The 15806-nt window shown below is 43.1% G+C and overlaps 1 protein-coding gene across 1 annotated transcript in view; it reads left to right on the plus strand.

Annotated features, from left to right (window-relative positions):
* The window catches only part of ZCCHC24 (zinc finger CCHC-type containing 24), a 1058990-nt gene that overhangs the window by 841925 nt on the left and 201259 nt on the right, over window positions 1-15806 (plus strand). The gene's annotated exons all lie outside the window — the stretch shown is intronic.

Raw genomic sequence — 15806 nt, forward strand, 5'->3', positions numbered from 1 at the left:
ATATATATATATATATATATATATATATATATATATAAAATATATATATCTATACACACACACAGATATATATATATATATATATATATATATATATATATATATATATAAAATATGGATTGTAAAGTCAGATGAACTCAAATTTCTAGATTTAGTCTGGTGGAAATGAAACATTCCAAGTGTTTAAGCTTTAAAATATTTCCCAGACTTTCAATGTAAACTACTGTAACATTCAACGGACAGAAAAAAAAGAGCAAAGTTTGAAGTTTTGATAAAATTACTTTTTGACTTTTAAGGCACATTGGTATTACAAAATGGTTCTCAGACAGATCCCATAAAGTAAGAGTAGCGGGGTCTATGTCCGAATCCAGACCAGTAATGAGTGGTGTGCCTCAGGGCTCTGTCCTGGGGCCCCTCCTGTTTGGCATGTACTTAAGAAGTACAGGCAAGCACGGAAGGGCTGCGGCTGACTAAGTTTGCGGACGACTGCAAACTGGGTGCTATAATAGAGTCTCCGACCGACATGGAGATCCTCCAGAAGGGCCTAAATGAGACTGATGCATGGTGTCAAAGCCATGGTCTCAAGCTAAATGCAAAAAATGCGTAGTAATCCCCTTTGAAAAAACAGAGTACCCGCAAACTACAACATAGGAGGTAACCCCCTGAAATCTGAAACAGAAATAAGGGATCTAGGGACTCTAGTAGCTAGTCAGCTTTCCTTTGATAACCATGTTGCCAAAGTGGTTAGAAAATCCTTCTATGTGACCCATCTGATCAGTCTAAGGATGTAATGGTGCCCCACTACTCTTCCCTCATCAGACCTATTATTGAGTACAATGCACAATGGAGAGACCACAGAGGTACCTAACCAAGAGGATTACTGGCCTCAAACAGTTGCCCTATGCAGCACGATTGAAAAAGCTAAGACTGTTCTCTGTTGCATACCGCTTTCTCAGAGGCGATCTCTGTCTAACTTACAGAGCCATGTCCAACCCAGAACTGTTGAACATGCTCCATCTTAGCAAAACCAAATCTACTCGAGCTATACGCTCTAGGGATATAAACCTCAACACAACAATGAATAGAACTTGCTGGAGGGGTAGATTCCCTTTGCAGAGACTTCCCTTGCTATGGAACAGGGTCCCGATCTACGTAAGACAGAGCCCCTCACTATCACTCTTCAAGAGGAACCTGGATGAGTGGATGGATAACAGAAAGTTCACACTGGGGATCACACCAACAGCACTACTAGATTGGGGCCAAGGGTACTAGCTGCTAGTACAAGGGTCTAGGAAACTACTAAAGGGGCGGTGAATACCGCACAACGTGGCTGGGCTAATATATGCTTTCGGGCAGATAGCCCAGTACCAACCTATGAACCTATATATATATATATATATATATATATATATATATATATATTGAAATTGTTAATGTTTCATCATATATTTTATTTGCATGACTGTATAATTCTGATTTTTTTATTTTGAATACATCGGTTTTTTTAATTACTGTATGTTAACCATCAGCACAGTGGTTCCTATTTATTCCTCTATGAGTAGTAACAGAATAGACAGACCTTGATTACAATGTGCAACCATTTCGTAGTCCACCACCCCCTCCCCACTGAGACTATCAGACAGAATGTCCTTCAAGATGGAGAATTTGTCATGTCTCCATGTAAGACTGCAGCACATATTTTATCTACTGATCATTGCAATATAAGGGGTAACCCTGTAACCCTGTGTAAAGTTTTTTTTTTTTTTTTTAATTTGTATGCTTTGCAGTTTCCCCATTGTGGACGACTTTGACCTCTTATTTATCTGTGAGTCAAGGTCAGCAGTGTCTCCGACATCTCCTGAACTTTTTAGGACATATTTGAAGGTGAAACACTTGAGCTAGAGGCCCAGACACCCCCTCAAGTAAACAATTAAATGTTACAAGATTCTGGATTGCTGCTAGTATCTGTGTAAGAACCTAGATGCAGATATAGCAGTGATATCCATTAACGCTGCTAAGTGTCCGGTCCGAGTTGGTTCAAGGCCTCAGCACCAACCAGGGTATTGAATTCATTTGGTACATGATGTACACTCCTTTCAGTTTAGCTGACAGGATGATTAATTATCAAATTTGTATGATTAGATATCAGGAAGGCATCCCAAAGCAAATGCAAATGAAGTATATGGCAAACAAAATCTCTAATGAAGCCATAATGAACAGAAACTGTAGTATAGTGTAGCACAAACTATCTACAAGGTAGATAAATGTACGATTAAACCCAGATCTGTTGTCATTTATGCTATCAGTAGGGATGCAGCAACTAGAACATGCATGGCTCAATATACAAGGGCATTAAGAGGCAGTAATTGTGTTACTCGCAGTAAAGATTGGTTTTGTCCCCATTCCCAGGAAGTTTCAAGAGACTGGGGGAGAAAGGGAAAACTTGTCATTGTGGAAGTTGCCTTTTCATCCACTCACTATAAGATACAGCCAGAAATTGCCCCATTTCGCAATGACCTTTCTACATGAAGTACTCTGAGGTCAAGAAACTTTTAGGAGAAGAATGCCATTGAAAAGATGCAAGCCTGGGTTGGTGGTAGAGATGACAGATGAGAGGCATATCTTTTTATACCCAGGATGGGTAGAGCCAGTGCTGACTTTGCATCCCCTCACCTTTTCCTTCCTCCTCCCTGCATCCTGGAAGGAAGGCTTTTCTTAGGAAGTGATTCCAGCTGAATTTGGACAAGTAGGCAAAGCAGTTTATATCAACAGGTAACAAAGTTGAAATCAGAGGTTTCCCTTCTTTCCTATAAATGCCTTCTTTTTTGTTAGATGAGATAGTCAATACAACAAATTCTTCTTCAGCCTTTGCTGTGCAGATCTGTAGAGATAATTCCTACAAAGGAACAGGAAAAACATTCTATTCCAGAGTATTCTTGGCCTCCAGAGGAGGATATCCACACAGGCCCATCCTAGACATTTCTATACTGGACGTCTTTTTTGAAGGTAGCCAAATTCCAGATTCAAAACTTGACCATTCTTCTTTACTGGTGCCAAACACAATGATGGTCACCTTCTAGGATCGTACCGGTAGGTTCTATTTAAGAGGACCACAGGTCATTCCTGTGCTTAAATCTGTATATGAACACTGTCAGTCCACATCCTTAGTCAGGGAGCTCAGCACAAGCTTCACATCAGTATTCTTACCTTAGAACTATTGGATTCCTTCTGAACTTCATGTAGATGTCTGGTTATTCCAAGCACCCACCGTAGAGGAGATGTAAGGGGCCCTGCAATACAGTGAACATTTTCTGATCAATCTCTGATTCTCTTGGTACCTACCAGTATCCAGCCTGACACTGGATACCTTGAAGATTTTCTTAGTGGCTGTGTGGGACACAACGATAAACTGTTTCAGCCTGAGGACATGGTCCTGCTCTTGGAGCTCTTATTTTCCAACACAGCCAAGAGGACACACATACGAGATCCCAATGCTCTTAAAACTCTGAAATGTATGTCAGCGTCAGTCCTTATAGTGGCTATGACTGTTCAGCTTCCTATTAAATGATCGAAGACGTATTCTTTCGAATGCGTCTTGACTGAACTTGAAAGCACGAAAAGGCAAAATAATGAAACTACAGAGAAGTTAATTCTTTCCCTGGGAAAGAAATCGCTGGGCCGCTTCTGTTACTTTGCTGTTTTCGTGACTGTAGTGTGATCTCAGAGTTAGTATATTTAAGTAGGGGTGGTGTAGGGGGCAAAGTCCCCACTTTATGTAATGTTTTACAATTTTTTTTGTGGAACAGTGATTTTTTTCCAAGTGTTCGAGAGCGTAAGCTTTCGCTTACATGGGTTTGATAAGTCATTGTTCGCTTTTCGCGTTCAATGATTTAACATAGGCCCGGCTATTCTTCACATAATAACAATACAGTAGGATTGGAAGAATCTATGGGAATGATGTCAGCACTCCATGGAGTAACTGTTACCACAGGTCTCCTGTGTAAAGAAAGAAGGAATTCAGATGCTGGTCTTGGCAGATGCTTGCCAACTTAAGTATGCCCTTTACAACTCCTAACAGTGCACACACCCTGAAAATGAATGCTTGACATCTAGCATTTGGAGGGTCATACTGCCCTCTGAAGGTGGAAGGCAGATGGAACACATCCATGGTGAGAAAATATGTCTGTGTCAAGAAAAAACAAAAACACAATAGAGGTGGCTTTAGCTTTGCAGGCCTTCAAGATATTGTGGCACTCGGGCATGCTGAAGGTGGTAAAGGACAATGATGGCTATGTGGTGTTAATGGGTGGTACCCATTGCTGTCCACTGTGCAGACTAGCTATGGTAGCCTGGAACGTTTCTTCCCAAGAAGGCTAGTCCTGGTCACATGCATATCTTCCGTATACAAAAACTTGTGGCCAAACTTGACAAATCCACCTGCAGCCACTACAGAGGGAGGTCAGACATGCAGATTTTCCAAAGCCTGGTCTAGAGGTGGGGAATCCCACAGATGAACAAGTCTGTGTCACAAGAAAATTACCAAATGTAGCACTTCTGTGCCAGTTGTCCAAACATACTGATGCAGGATTCAACTGTTGACGACAGATGTTCTTCGTGTTTCACTGTTGCAGTCATTACATTTGGGGTAATCTGCTGGCAGGTTGCCCTCAGCAACTGACGCAGGACCCAAGACTTTGTTATTTAGGCTGACTGTCTCCTCTTCCATGACGTCAGGTCGTCAGGGGTATAAAACATGCAGCCGACGCCATTTTATTCAGTCTTTCTGGCCGCACAGTGCCCGAAGCAGAAGCAGTTCGCAAGTGCCAGTCGGCCGACTCCTGAAATTTTCACATTCGAGTTTCAGAACCGAAGTCTTCAAGCTAAAGCTAAGTACCCTGTTGGTGAAACTTTTTCTTGCTCCTTACCGATGTCAGTAAAAGTTAATAATTGCATTACTTGTGGGAAGCAAATACCTCATAAGGATTTTCATTTATACTGTATTCCTTGCCTAGGCCCAGATCATAACATGCCTTGCTGTCGGTTTTGTGCTAGATTTAACCAGCACACTATTAAGCGTTGGGTATAGTTTTGCTTGTAAATATTTTGGTTCAAGATTTAATTATCCTGAAATGCTGTCGGTTAGCAGTCCGACTACCGGAGTTCACAAAAAACACAAAGAAAAGGACAGAGACAGACCGTTTAGGTCCAAAACCGATGACGAAGCTTCTCATAAGCCAGTCGCTGGTTCGCCGGTACTCAGTGAAGCGCTCTACTTTTGAGTCGCTGGCCTCTACCGAGACCCATTCAGAGTCCAGTATGCCGCAAGATTCTCAAGAGTATTGAACCTGTGGATGTCTCTTCTTGTATGGGTCTGGAGCCGCTGAGCAGGCACCAACATCTGAGGGTGTTTTCAGGCTTCAACATTTTTATATAAAACTGACGCCAGCCTCAAAAACAAGGTAAAAAAAAAAAAAAATAAGATGATGCATGAGCCACGTGCTCAGGCCCCTGTGCCTAAAAAACAGATGATCAAAATGGCTGAGGATTTAATTACCCTGAGCAGGGGTTCCCAACCCTCCCCTGCTAAAAGGCCTAGGCAAGGCACTGATTATGAATCTTCAGATCAGGTTTCCATTTCTTCTGATTCCTCTTCTGATCAGGAATTTTCCATTCCACCCTATGAGGATACTGATGCAGAGGAATCCATCCCATCTGCATCTCCTCCTGAGGATTACTCTTTTGGAGAAACTTTACATACTTTAAGGGAACATTTTCACTGGGAGAGTCAGGACTTCTCTGAATCAAAGAAGAGGCTTAGGGATTTCCTTCTTCCTCAGCATAGGCCTTTGGCTATACCTGCTGTATTAGACATTGTTGATGTGTTTTCGGAATCGAGCATGGTTCCTGATTCCCTACCTCCTGCTCCTAGTAAGCCAGACAGATATTACAGGGTTCCTGACTCCCACAAATTTCTATTCAAAAATCCTGCTGTTGACCCTGAGACTATTTCACAGGGTCCCAAGGGTGTTAAGGCCTCTACAGCCAAAAATCCTACCCCCTCTGATAGAGATTCCAGGGCGCTGGATAGATGGGGAAAGAAGGTTTATACGTCTGCTACCTTGGCAACCAGACCCTTAAACTGCCAGTTTCATATGCTTAAATATCAACAGCATGTTATGGGCCTATTGAAACAGAAAATGATGTTGATTTCTGATTGTGTGGAAAATAGTTACAGGAGTTATTGCATTCAGCAGAACAGGTTGGAAAGCATACTTTGCAATGTGGTTTTGATTCCTTGGAGGCCTCTTGCATGGCCGCAGTTACTGGATCTGTGATTAGAAGGTATGCCTGGCTCAAAGAGCAAAATCTGCCTGATCATGTTAAAGCTAAATTGTTGGATGCTCCCTTGCAGCATAACACTGTTTGGTAATAAGGCAGAAGAGGTTTTAAAGAAAATGGAAGACAAAGCTAAATCTATGCAAACTATAAAAGATTTCTTGCAAGTGCAGCCACCCAGGTTCAGTAGGCACTGGCCTACTAAAAATTGGTCCTTTCCTGTGTCCAACAGAGCCACTCAAGGCAAATCCAGGTGCTCAAAAGGCTCCAGATACCAATCACAGGGTTCTTACAGGCCAAAGCAATGGGGGTGCCTCCACCTCCAACTCTGGAGGAAACAAAGGGCAACCCTACAGTAAGCAGTCTCAATGACTTTCCCCTACCATCATCAAGCATTTATCTTTTGGCAGCCCCCTTGGGGTGAAAACTAGCACTTCATGCTCAAAATTAGCAGTTAATTACCCAGGACAAGTGGGTGTTGAACATAGTATCCCACGGGTACAGATTTCATTTCCATACTTTGCCAATTCCAAATGGATGGCCAGATCTGCCACAAAATCAATGGGCAGAGGCTCAGAAACAATTTATGTCCCTCATGGATATGGGGGCTATTCAACCAGTACCAGAACAGGAAAAAGGACAAGGTTTTTATTCAAGGCTGTTCCTGGTACCCAGAAAAGACAAATATTGGTGTCCAGTACTGGATTTATCGATTTTGAACACGTTTCTGGACATTCCAAAATTCAAAATGCTGACTTTACAACAGCTACTGCCTATGCTGGGCAGAAACGCTTGGTTAGTGACTCTAGACTTACCTGCATATCCCAATAAGCGAATCGTGCAGAAGATACCTCCGTTTCAAGGCAGGCTTTTTGCATTACCAATTCTCTGCACTGCCCTTTGGCTTATCTACTTCGCCCAGGATCTGTACAAAGTGCCTGGCACCAGTAATTGCATTCTGCAGACAGAGGCATACAAATTTATCCTTATCTGAACGACTGTCTCATTCAAGCAGAGGACAAGGACACTCTTCTTCAACATCTGGCATTTGTAAAAAGGCTTCTAACATGCCTAGGGTACACAATAAACGAAAAGAAACCCCAACTGGTACCCTCTCAAATAATGACATTCCTGGGTGCAAGCTTGAATACAACTGCCCAGATGGCTTACCTTATGCCAGACATACAAAGGCAACTGACAATATACTTCAAACAAATGGCAACAAAAACCCAGTTATCTGCAAGACAAATTCTGCAGGCTTTGGGGTTCATGGCATCCTGCATTCTACTAATTCCATATGCAAGACTGCATATGAGGAAACTTCAGTGGTACCTAAAAAGTTTATGGAGCCAACATTGTCACAGTCTGGAAACAATGATTCCTCTCATTCCCTGCCTACAACTGGAGTTTCTTAGGTGGGCGGAGACATGTCACCAAAACAAGGGACTGTCATTCACTCTACCCCCTGCCACCCAAACCCTAACTACAGACACATCAGACTATGCTTGGGGGGGCCCACCTGGCAGGGAGATGCATTCAGGGCAAATGGAGCCCAAAACAAATGCATCTGCATATCAACCAGAAAGGGATGCTACCTGTTCAGAATGCTCTGACAGCTTTCAAAACTTACTTCATCCAGGACAACTACTGATAAAGACTGACAACACCACGGTTATGTGGTACATAAACAAGCAGGGGGGTACACATTCCTACCCCCTTTGCAGACTAGTCATGGCATTGTGGAACACAGCTTTGACTTACCAAATACATCTTCAAGCTCAATTCCTGCCAGGAAAACAAAATAATCTGGCAGACGACCTAAGCAGAAATCTTATGGACCCACACGAATGGAAACTGGATCCACAAATCTTCAGCATGTTAACACGGAAATGTGAGAGCCCAGACATAGATCTAGTTGCCTCTCCCCAAAATTATCAGCTGGACAAATTCTGTTCAAGAATTAATCACAAAAAAGCATGGAAAGTGGATGCCCTATCCTTCAGTTGGAAAAAACAATCAGTCTATGCCTTTCCCCCTCTGCCTCTTCTCTCCAAAGTCTTACTAAAAGTCAGACGGGAAAAACCAAAAAGGATTCTAGTTGCTCCGGCCTGGCCTCAGGAGCACTGGTACCCACTTCTAAGGAATATGTCTCAACGTCCCCCTTGGTACTAGCCTCAAATACTTATACTGTTTCAGCAGGACAACCAAATTCTGCACACTCCGCTCCAAACTCTGAACCTTGCAGCATGGCTGATCATTTAATTATTCAAAAAACACCTCTCAGTAAATCTGTGATGGATGTCATTTTGGAAGCCAGAAGGCCTAGTACTAGAAAATCTTATGCTGATAAATGGAGGATATTCTGTGCTTGGAACCAAGCACAAGGAACAGACACAGCAAAGCCCGATATTCCTCAGATTTTACAATACTTGACTGAGATGCTTGACAAGGTCCTATCTTTTTCTTCAATAAAAATCCATGCCTCTGCCATCTCAGCCCATTACAACACAGAACATCCCCTCTTTTCTCATCCTCTGTTTAAACAGTATCTTAGAGGGGCAAAAAATGTAAGGCCTGCCAGAAGATCACCAACTCCTGCATGGGACCTCAATTTTGTGCTGGAATAACTCACCCTGTCTCCTTTTGAACCAGCAGCTACTGCGGATATAAAATTTCTATCTTGGAAAATAGCTTTTCTATTGGCAGTCACTTCAGCAAGAAGGGTTTCAGAAGTACAGGCCCTCATGGCTGTGGAGCCTTTTATTACATTTTACCCAGACAGGGTGTCCCTCAGGACCAGTTCTTCTTTTATGCCTAAAGTGGTATCCAGTGTGGCTCTTAACCAGACACTTCACCTGCCAACTTTTTACCCAAATCCACAGAACAAGGGGGAGCAGATTCTGCATTCATTGGACGTACACAGACAACTAATATTCTACTTGAACAGGACCAAATCTCTAAGAAAGTCTGAGCAACTACTGGTAACATTTGCTGCAGGGTCAGAGGGGAAGGCTATATCAAAGCAGACTATTTCTAAGTGGATAAGCCACTGAATTCGTTTCTGCTACCTGCACCGTGGTAAACCTGTGCCCAAGGGGATCAGATCTCATTCCACCAGGGCTGCCTCTACCTCAGCAGCTTTTCTCAGAGGGGTTCCAACCAAAGACATTCTAGAGGCTGCTACATGGAGCTCTGTTCATACCTTCACAAAGCATTATAATTTGCCTCTCTTCTCCAAATCCAGGGCAGGCTTTGCCATTGCAGTTCTGCAGGGCCTTATAGCTGCTCCTAATGCTGTTTAGCTCCATCCTCCCATCCATAGCTTTGGGATTCTACCCAAATGTAATGACTGCAACAGTGAAACACGAAGAACATAGTACAGTTGTGTACACTTACCATAAATGTAGATGTTCAAGTGTATTCACTGTTGCAGTCCGGGTTACCCACCCGCCATCCCCCTTTGCTATACCTTTTTTTTCCTTCACTATATACTAAAGCCTTTGTGGTGTATTTGCTATTAGATGAAGGTAAAGTTATGTTGCTAAAAGTGGATTTAGTTATATTTCTGCTTATTTATATATAGATATAGATATATAGATATATATATATATATATATATATATATATATATATATATATATATAAAATCTATAGATATTTTTGCTCCCCATTTGGGAGGCACCTGACATCTGGGGCAAGAAAAACTGAATAAAATGGCATAGGCTGCATGTTTTTTACCCCTGATGACCTGATGTCATGGAAGGGGAGAAAGCAACTGACGCAGGACCCAAGACTTTGTTATTCAGGCCAACTGAGGGCAACCTACCAGCAGATTACCCCAAATGTAATGGCTGCAACAGTGAATACACTCTAACATCTACATTTATGGTAAGTGTACACAGCTGTACTTTATGCTACTACAATATTCCACTTGCATGTTAGTTTGGGATGCACATTAATTTTACTGTGCATAAAAAGACAATGAGGGTGATAACAGACTTCCCACTCATGACAGATACCCCCAAGAGGAGTAGTGAATGCTGTCACCTGCAAAGCAGGATGGTGGCCTCCTCTGTGCAGATGTGCACTGAATCCCCCACTTGAAGGACATCCAGTAGTAAAGCCAGCTATAATTATTAAAGCCACTTGTCTTTAAGTTGAAGTGCTAGTTTTGTTGAGGGCAGGATTGTATTCAGTGTTTGAGATTTCCTGTACCAGAAAGGGTTGTACAGAGTGCCACAGTTTCACCTTGCTTCTTCCTAAGGGTGGCACTCTCCTGGTCATTCATCCCCCACTTGTTCAATGGCTACACTGAAATTGTCTCTACCTGCCAGTAATGCTGTTATTGTTCTACACACATCCTTAATTTTGACCACAGGGTGGCCGTAATTCATTCATTATCGTAGTGCAGTGTCTGTATATCAGATTATAGGGCTGCCACTGGTGATGGTATAGCTAGTTGAGACATTCTGAGACAAGCTGTTGGCTGATCTCAAGGATTTGCAGATCCAGCAAATAATTTTGTGTCCTCGCAAAGTCCACTTTGGTATCAGGTAAATCTGCATGTGTGAGGATGTATATATAGGACTACACATCTGTGGTTCTGTCCGTCTTGCTCAGAGGTCTTGGTGTACAAGCCTTGTAGAACCTCAGAGTCGGATCTGGAAGATTGTTGCTTTCCAGTGTCTGATAATGCTGAGAGGTTTCCCTTGATAATGATATATTTACACCTCTTGCATGAGGTCACACTGTGAGCAGCAGGAAAAATATTCTTGCATGCAGCGCTAACCAAACTTAGAACTCTGTCATTAAAGTCAAAAAAGAAAGTGACTATTCAAGATGATTGGTTTTAGGTTTGAAATAGCAGCAGATAATTTGGTAATTCAGCTGACCCTGTGCAAGCAAGCACAAATGTGCTTCTACTAACTGTTACTTGAAAGTTTAGTTGTATGTAAGCTGTTTATTCTCCCGCTTTCCTGATTGTACATAGCAAAGGGGACTTTGGAGTGAAGGAATGGAGTTTTGCAGCTGAAAACTAGTTTCCTTTAGTCACTATATCCTTGTGTCCTCGCTGTTTTGGAGTACTCATGCTGTTTTACTATGAATTAACTGCTAACTATTGTGCAGTCACTCCTAACTGTGATTTCTGCAGATTAATTAGATTTTAAATTTTCTTTACTATCAGTATATTATATCTTGACAACCTGAGTGCTTGTAGATGCCGTTAGTTATGCATAGATATGGTAAACAACACTTAATTCAGTCTTGATCATCTCAAATGGAACTCCCTACCTTCAGTAAAGGTAAAATCTTGTTTGGGCTACATTGTAGCTGCCTCATTGATGAAAGGACCTTTGAATCAGCCATTTTGCCCAGTTAACAAATGAATATTTAAATATTGTAGGAAATGTGTGCCTCATCTCACCTTATAGATATCCTCCGTGGTGTGGTTAAGCTACTATATCATGACCATTGGCAGTATCCACTAAGGTGGCCTGTAGTCTCAGGACATGATTTGGTCTGTGTAGAAATATTGAATTGAGTGCCCACACCCTGATGGGGTGCGCCATGTCAACAGATACATTTATCACCTGGACTACAGCTACAGGCAGGCATGGCGTCCCACCTTCCCACACATGGTGAAGATAAAGAACTCTGAGCATGTTCAAAAGCAGCCTAGTGAAGGAGTCCTAATAGTTGACCCACAAAAGCATTGCAACACAAAGTTGTGAAACCACTGACAACTAGGTGTGGCAAGCTGTGTGGTCATAGATGAGGCTGAAGCTATTTCAGCAATGGCCTGTGCAGTGTATGCAGGGATGAAATGTGCCCATCTACCATACATCTGCACCCTACCACAACCATGCACTGCATGATCTGCACTGACACACCAGAAAGCAGCTGTGTCTCACTGAAGAACCCATAGAGGCCCATGTGTGCCACTATAGACACTGGCAGTAACATTATCTCCATGTCCCTGTACTCCATGTCACTGTGCACATGTTACACATTGTAAAGCAAGCCATGGGACATGCAGTCTCCACAGTCCTGTTGTCAGTAGCTGTGTGAGCCTAGATCACTGACCTGTACTTATGTTTCTGCCAAGTGTTGTAGATCTGCATTTGTGGTGGTGTCACCCCCCCCCAATACACACTTCTCTACTATTATGGGTATGTGCACAGAAGTGGCAGTGCGAATGTCAAAGGTGATATGGACTTGGGAGCTCATGGGAGCCTGTGTGGCCACCATGCACTGGTGATATTGTAGATTTAGCCTGTACCTCCTTAGGGGCCTGTGACATTGGTAAGCACACCCATGGTAGTACTGATGAGTACTGTTGTGTCATTGACTTGTACCATGTGTACATCAACATCATCATCAGACACAGGACACCTGTTGACATGAGGCATGTGGTGTCCCACTGACCTGATACCTCTACTAGTAGAACCTGTGAAAGCATGAAACACTATACCTTTGGCAGCATGCCAGTACTCCATAATGACCCCCCCCCATATACAATCATAGCCGTAGACAGCAGTACATGTCTGTAAGATATCAAAACTCCTAACGATGTGGACATCCTAGAAAAGGGCCTCACTGAGACAGATGCCTGATGTCAAAGCCATGGCCTCAAGCTCAATAACAAAAAGTGCATTGTCATCCCTTTTGGTAAAACTTCTGTACCCATGAACTACCACATAGGTGGTAGTCTACATAACACTGAAAGTGTGATAAGAGACCTTGGGACACAGGTGGACAGCAGTCTCTCCTTTGATAATCACATCGCCACAGTAGTCAGGAAATCCTTCTACAGGGCACACCTCATCACAAAAGGTTTCTCATCCAGGAAAAAGAGGTCATTGTTCCCCTCTACTTATTAGACTCATTATAGAGTACAACGCCCCTTTTGGTATGTACCTCACAAGACATCTACAACAACTGGAAAGGCCACAATAATACCTCACAAAGAAGATTACTGGCCTCAAACAGATGCCCTACGCAGACCGTCTCGAAAAACTTCAGCTTTACTCTGTCGCATATCGCCTACTCAGAGGCGATCTCTGCCTAACATACAAAGCTATGTCGAACCCAGAGCTGTTGGACATGCTTCACGTAAAGACATCCCAATCCCTCCAAGCTACATGCTCTAGGGACCTAAATCTTGTCACCACAATAAACAGAACATCCCGGAGGGATAGATTCCTGTCCCAGAGACTTCCCATACTCTGGAACAAACTACTTGTCAATATCAAACAAAGCTCCTCATTAGCACTCTTCAAGAAAAATCTTGATGATTGGATGGGAGATAAGAAATTCACCCCAGGGATCACTTCTGTGGCTCTGCTTGACAGGGGCACAGGACAATAATTTTCTTGGTTGGCAAAAGCCAGGGTACCGTTTGGCTAGGCTTATATAGTCCCCAGGGCCAATAGCCTAGTACCTACCTGTGAACCTATATGTAACCATCCATACCTTGAACATGTAGCTTGATGTTCCTTGTGCTTCGCATTCAAAATTTCCCGCCTTGAGAAGCCATTGGCTGGTCTGAATGCCAGAGATTTTTTCCCCACCCCTAGCCCCAGTGGATGCTGTACTCACTAAAATCTGGATGTCATTGGCCAGTTCCATTGCTCCAGTTCTTTCTTACCATCAGAACCCAGAGCCCAAGACATACTATGTCCAGTAAATCAGTCAGTCCAAAGCCAGAGACTGAGCATTAAAGCTTAAGTACCCCATTGGGTAACGTCCTTTAGTAATTGTATATTTTGAGTTTTATTAGATGTTTAAGACTAATGTGTGTGTAGAGTGTAGAAAGTAAATTCACTCTCTGCTTATTTTGCTTGGTCCTGGAACAAGATGTGCCCAGTTGTCCCTGGTGCCACGTACTTTAACTCTAGGATTATTAGGCATAGGGCAGAGTCCATTCAGAAATTTCTAGAGAAAGAAAAGGAGCATCAGTGGCTTCCAAGCACGTTGACCTCTGCTCACACTGCTGCTGCTGATCTCCCTCACAAGAGGAAGGAGAAGCCTCCAAACATCATTACCGAGTCAGATTATAGCATTTCTTGATAGTCTGCCTAAGCTTCAGATTGTCAAAGGAAGTGAGGCACCTTCATAGGCCCTCTCACTATTGAGTGCATGACTGAGGCCTCTGGAAAAGGGCCCTTTGGAGGCAGCCATATCATTGGTTCCCACTACATCTTTTTGAACAGAGAGTTACCTAGGGTGGCAGATGGGTCCTGAGCCACCAAGCAGGCAGTGACTTCTGACTTTCATTCAAAATGTTTGGAAGAGAAGACCAGAAAATCTGAGGCAAGATCTCAAGAAACCAGATGCACATTGCAACCACCACCTGTGGTCTGCTCCAGCCCCAGCTGATGACGCACACAAGACCAGGCCCAAAACGAAACTCAAAAATGCTGCTGCTGCTGCAAACTTTACCCACCAGCTTCAGCTTCTTGGGTTCCCGAACCCCTCACAGGCCTACCCACAGGACCTTGTCAGGTTAGCTGAGGATCTCATGGATTTTATGAGATCCAAACAGCTGGAACCTGGTAGGACCCCTGCCAAGGAGCTTCTCCTGTCAAAAGAAATAATCTTTTACCGCAGGAATTCTCTGATTCCAACATCTCAAGAGGATGAGCTGGTGTATGTGGATTCACAAGATGAGAGTTGGTAAGTCCAAGACTACCTTCCAATCAAAAAGGGTCAGGGAGTCTCTCCATCTTCTTGAACATAAACCTCAGACAATTCCTCCAGTCCTCTAGTCCTGTAGCCTGTTCACAGGAAATCTGCCTGTTGTAAAAGGTCTTGGATTTGCATAACCTTATTTTTCAAAATACAGTGGTGGACCCAGAGGTGATCTCCTCACGGTCCAGGGGAGACAAGGGTAGCACCTTTAAGAATCTTTTGCCCAATGACAAGGAGAGTAAAACCACTGATAGGTTTGGAGAAAAGTCTATACCTTACTTACCCTGGCCATTGGGGCTTTAAATTGTCAGTTCTATACGGTTAAATTACAAGACACCTTCCTGGACCAAATGAAACAGAAACTGGAGGGAATAAAAGACTGAACTCTCTGAAAGGAGCCATCAGACCTTTGCAACATCAGTTCTCAATTTGCCAAACACTGTTTACACTGTGGCTTTGATGCTCTAGAGGCATCAAGTAGGGCAGCTGGCTCAGAGTTAACGATCAGGAGACATGTCCGGGTCCAGTCTTTACTGGACCATGTCAAAGCAGAAATCTTTGATGCCACCTTCATCAAGGATTTCCTGTTTGGACCCAAGGCAGTGTTTTTAAAAGACTGGAGGAAAAGGCTAAGACTATGCAAACTGTTAAAGACTTTCTGCATGTCCACCTCTGAGGTTCAATAGAAATTACCCTACCAAAGCCTGGTCCTGTCCTGCAAGTCAACCCTAGAACAAGGCCTAGTGAATCCCAAATTCAGGTATACTACAGGAAGCAGC

This window comes from Protopterus annectens, chromosome 14.part0 (genome assembly GCF_019279795.1).
Source record: "Protopterus annectens isolate FY-2018-M chromosome 14.part0, PAN1.0, whole genome shotgun sequence".
NCBI lineage: Eukaryota > Metazoa > Chordata > Ceratodontiformes > Protopteridae > Protopterus > Protopterus annectens.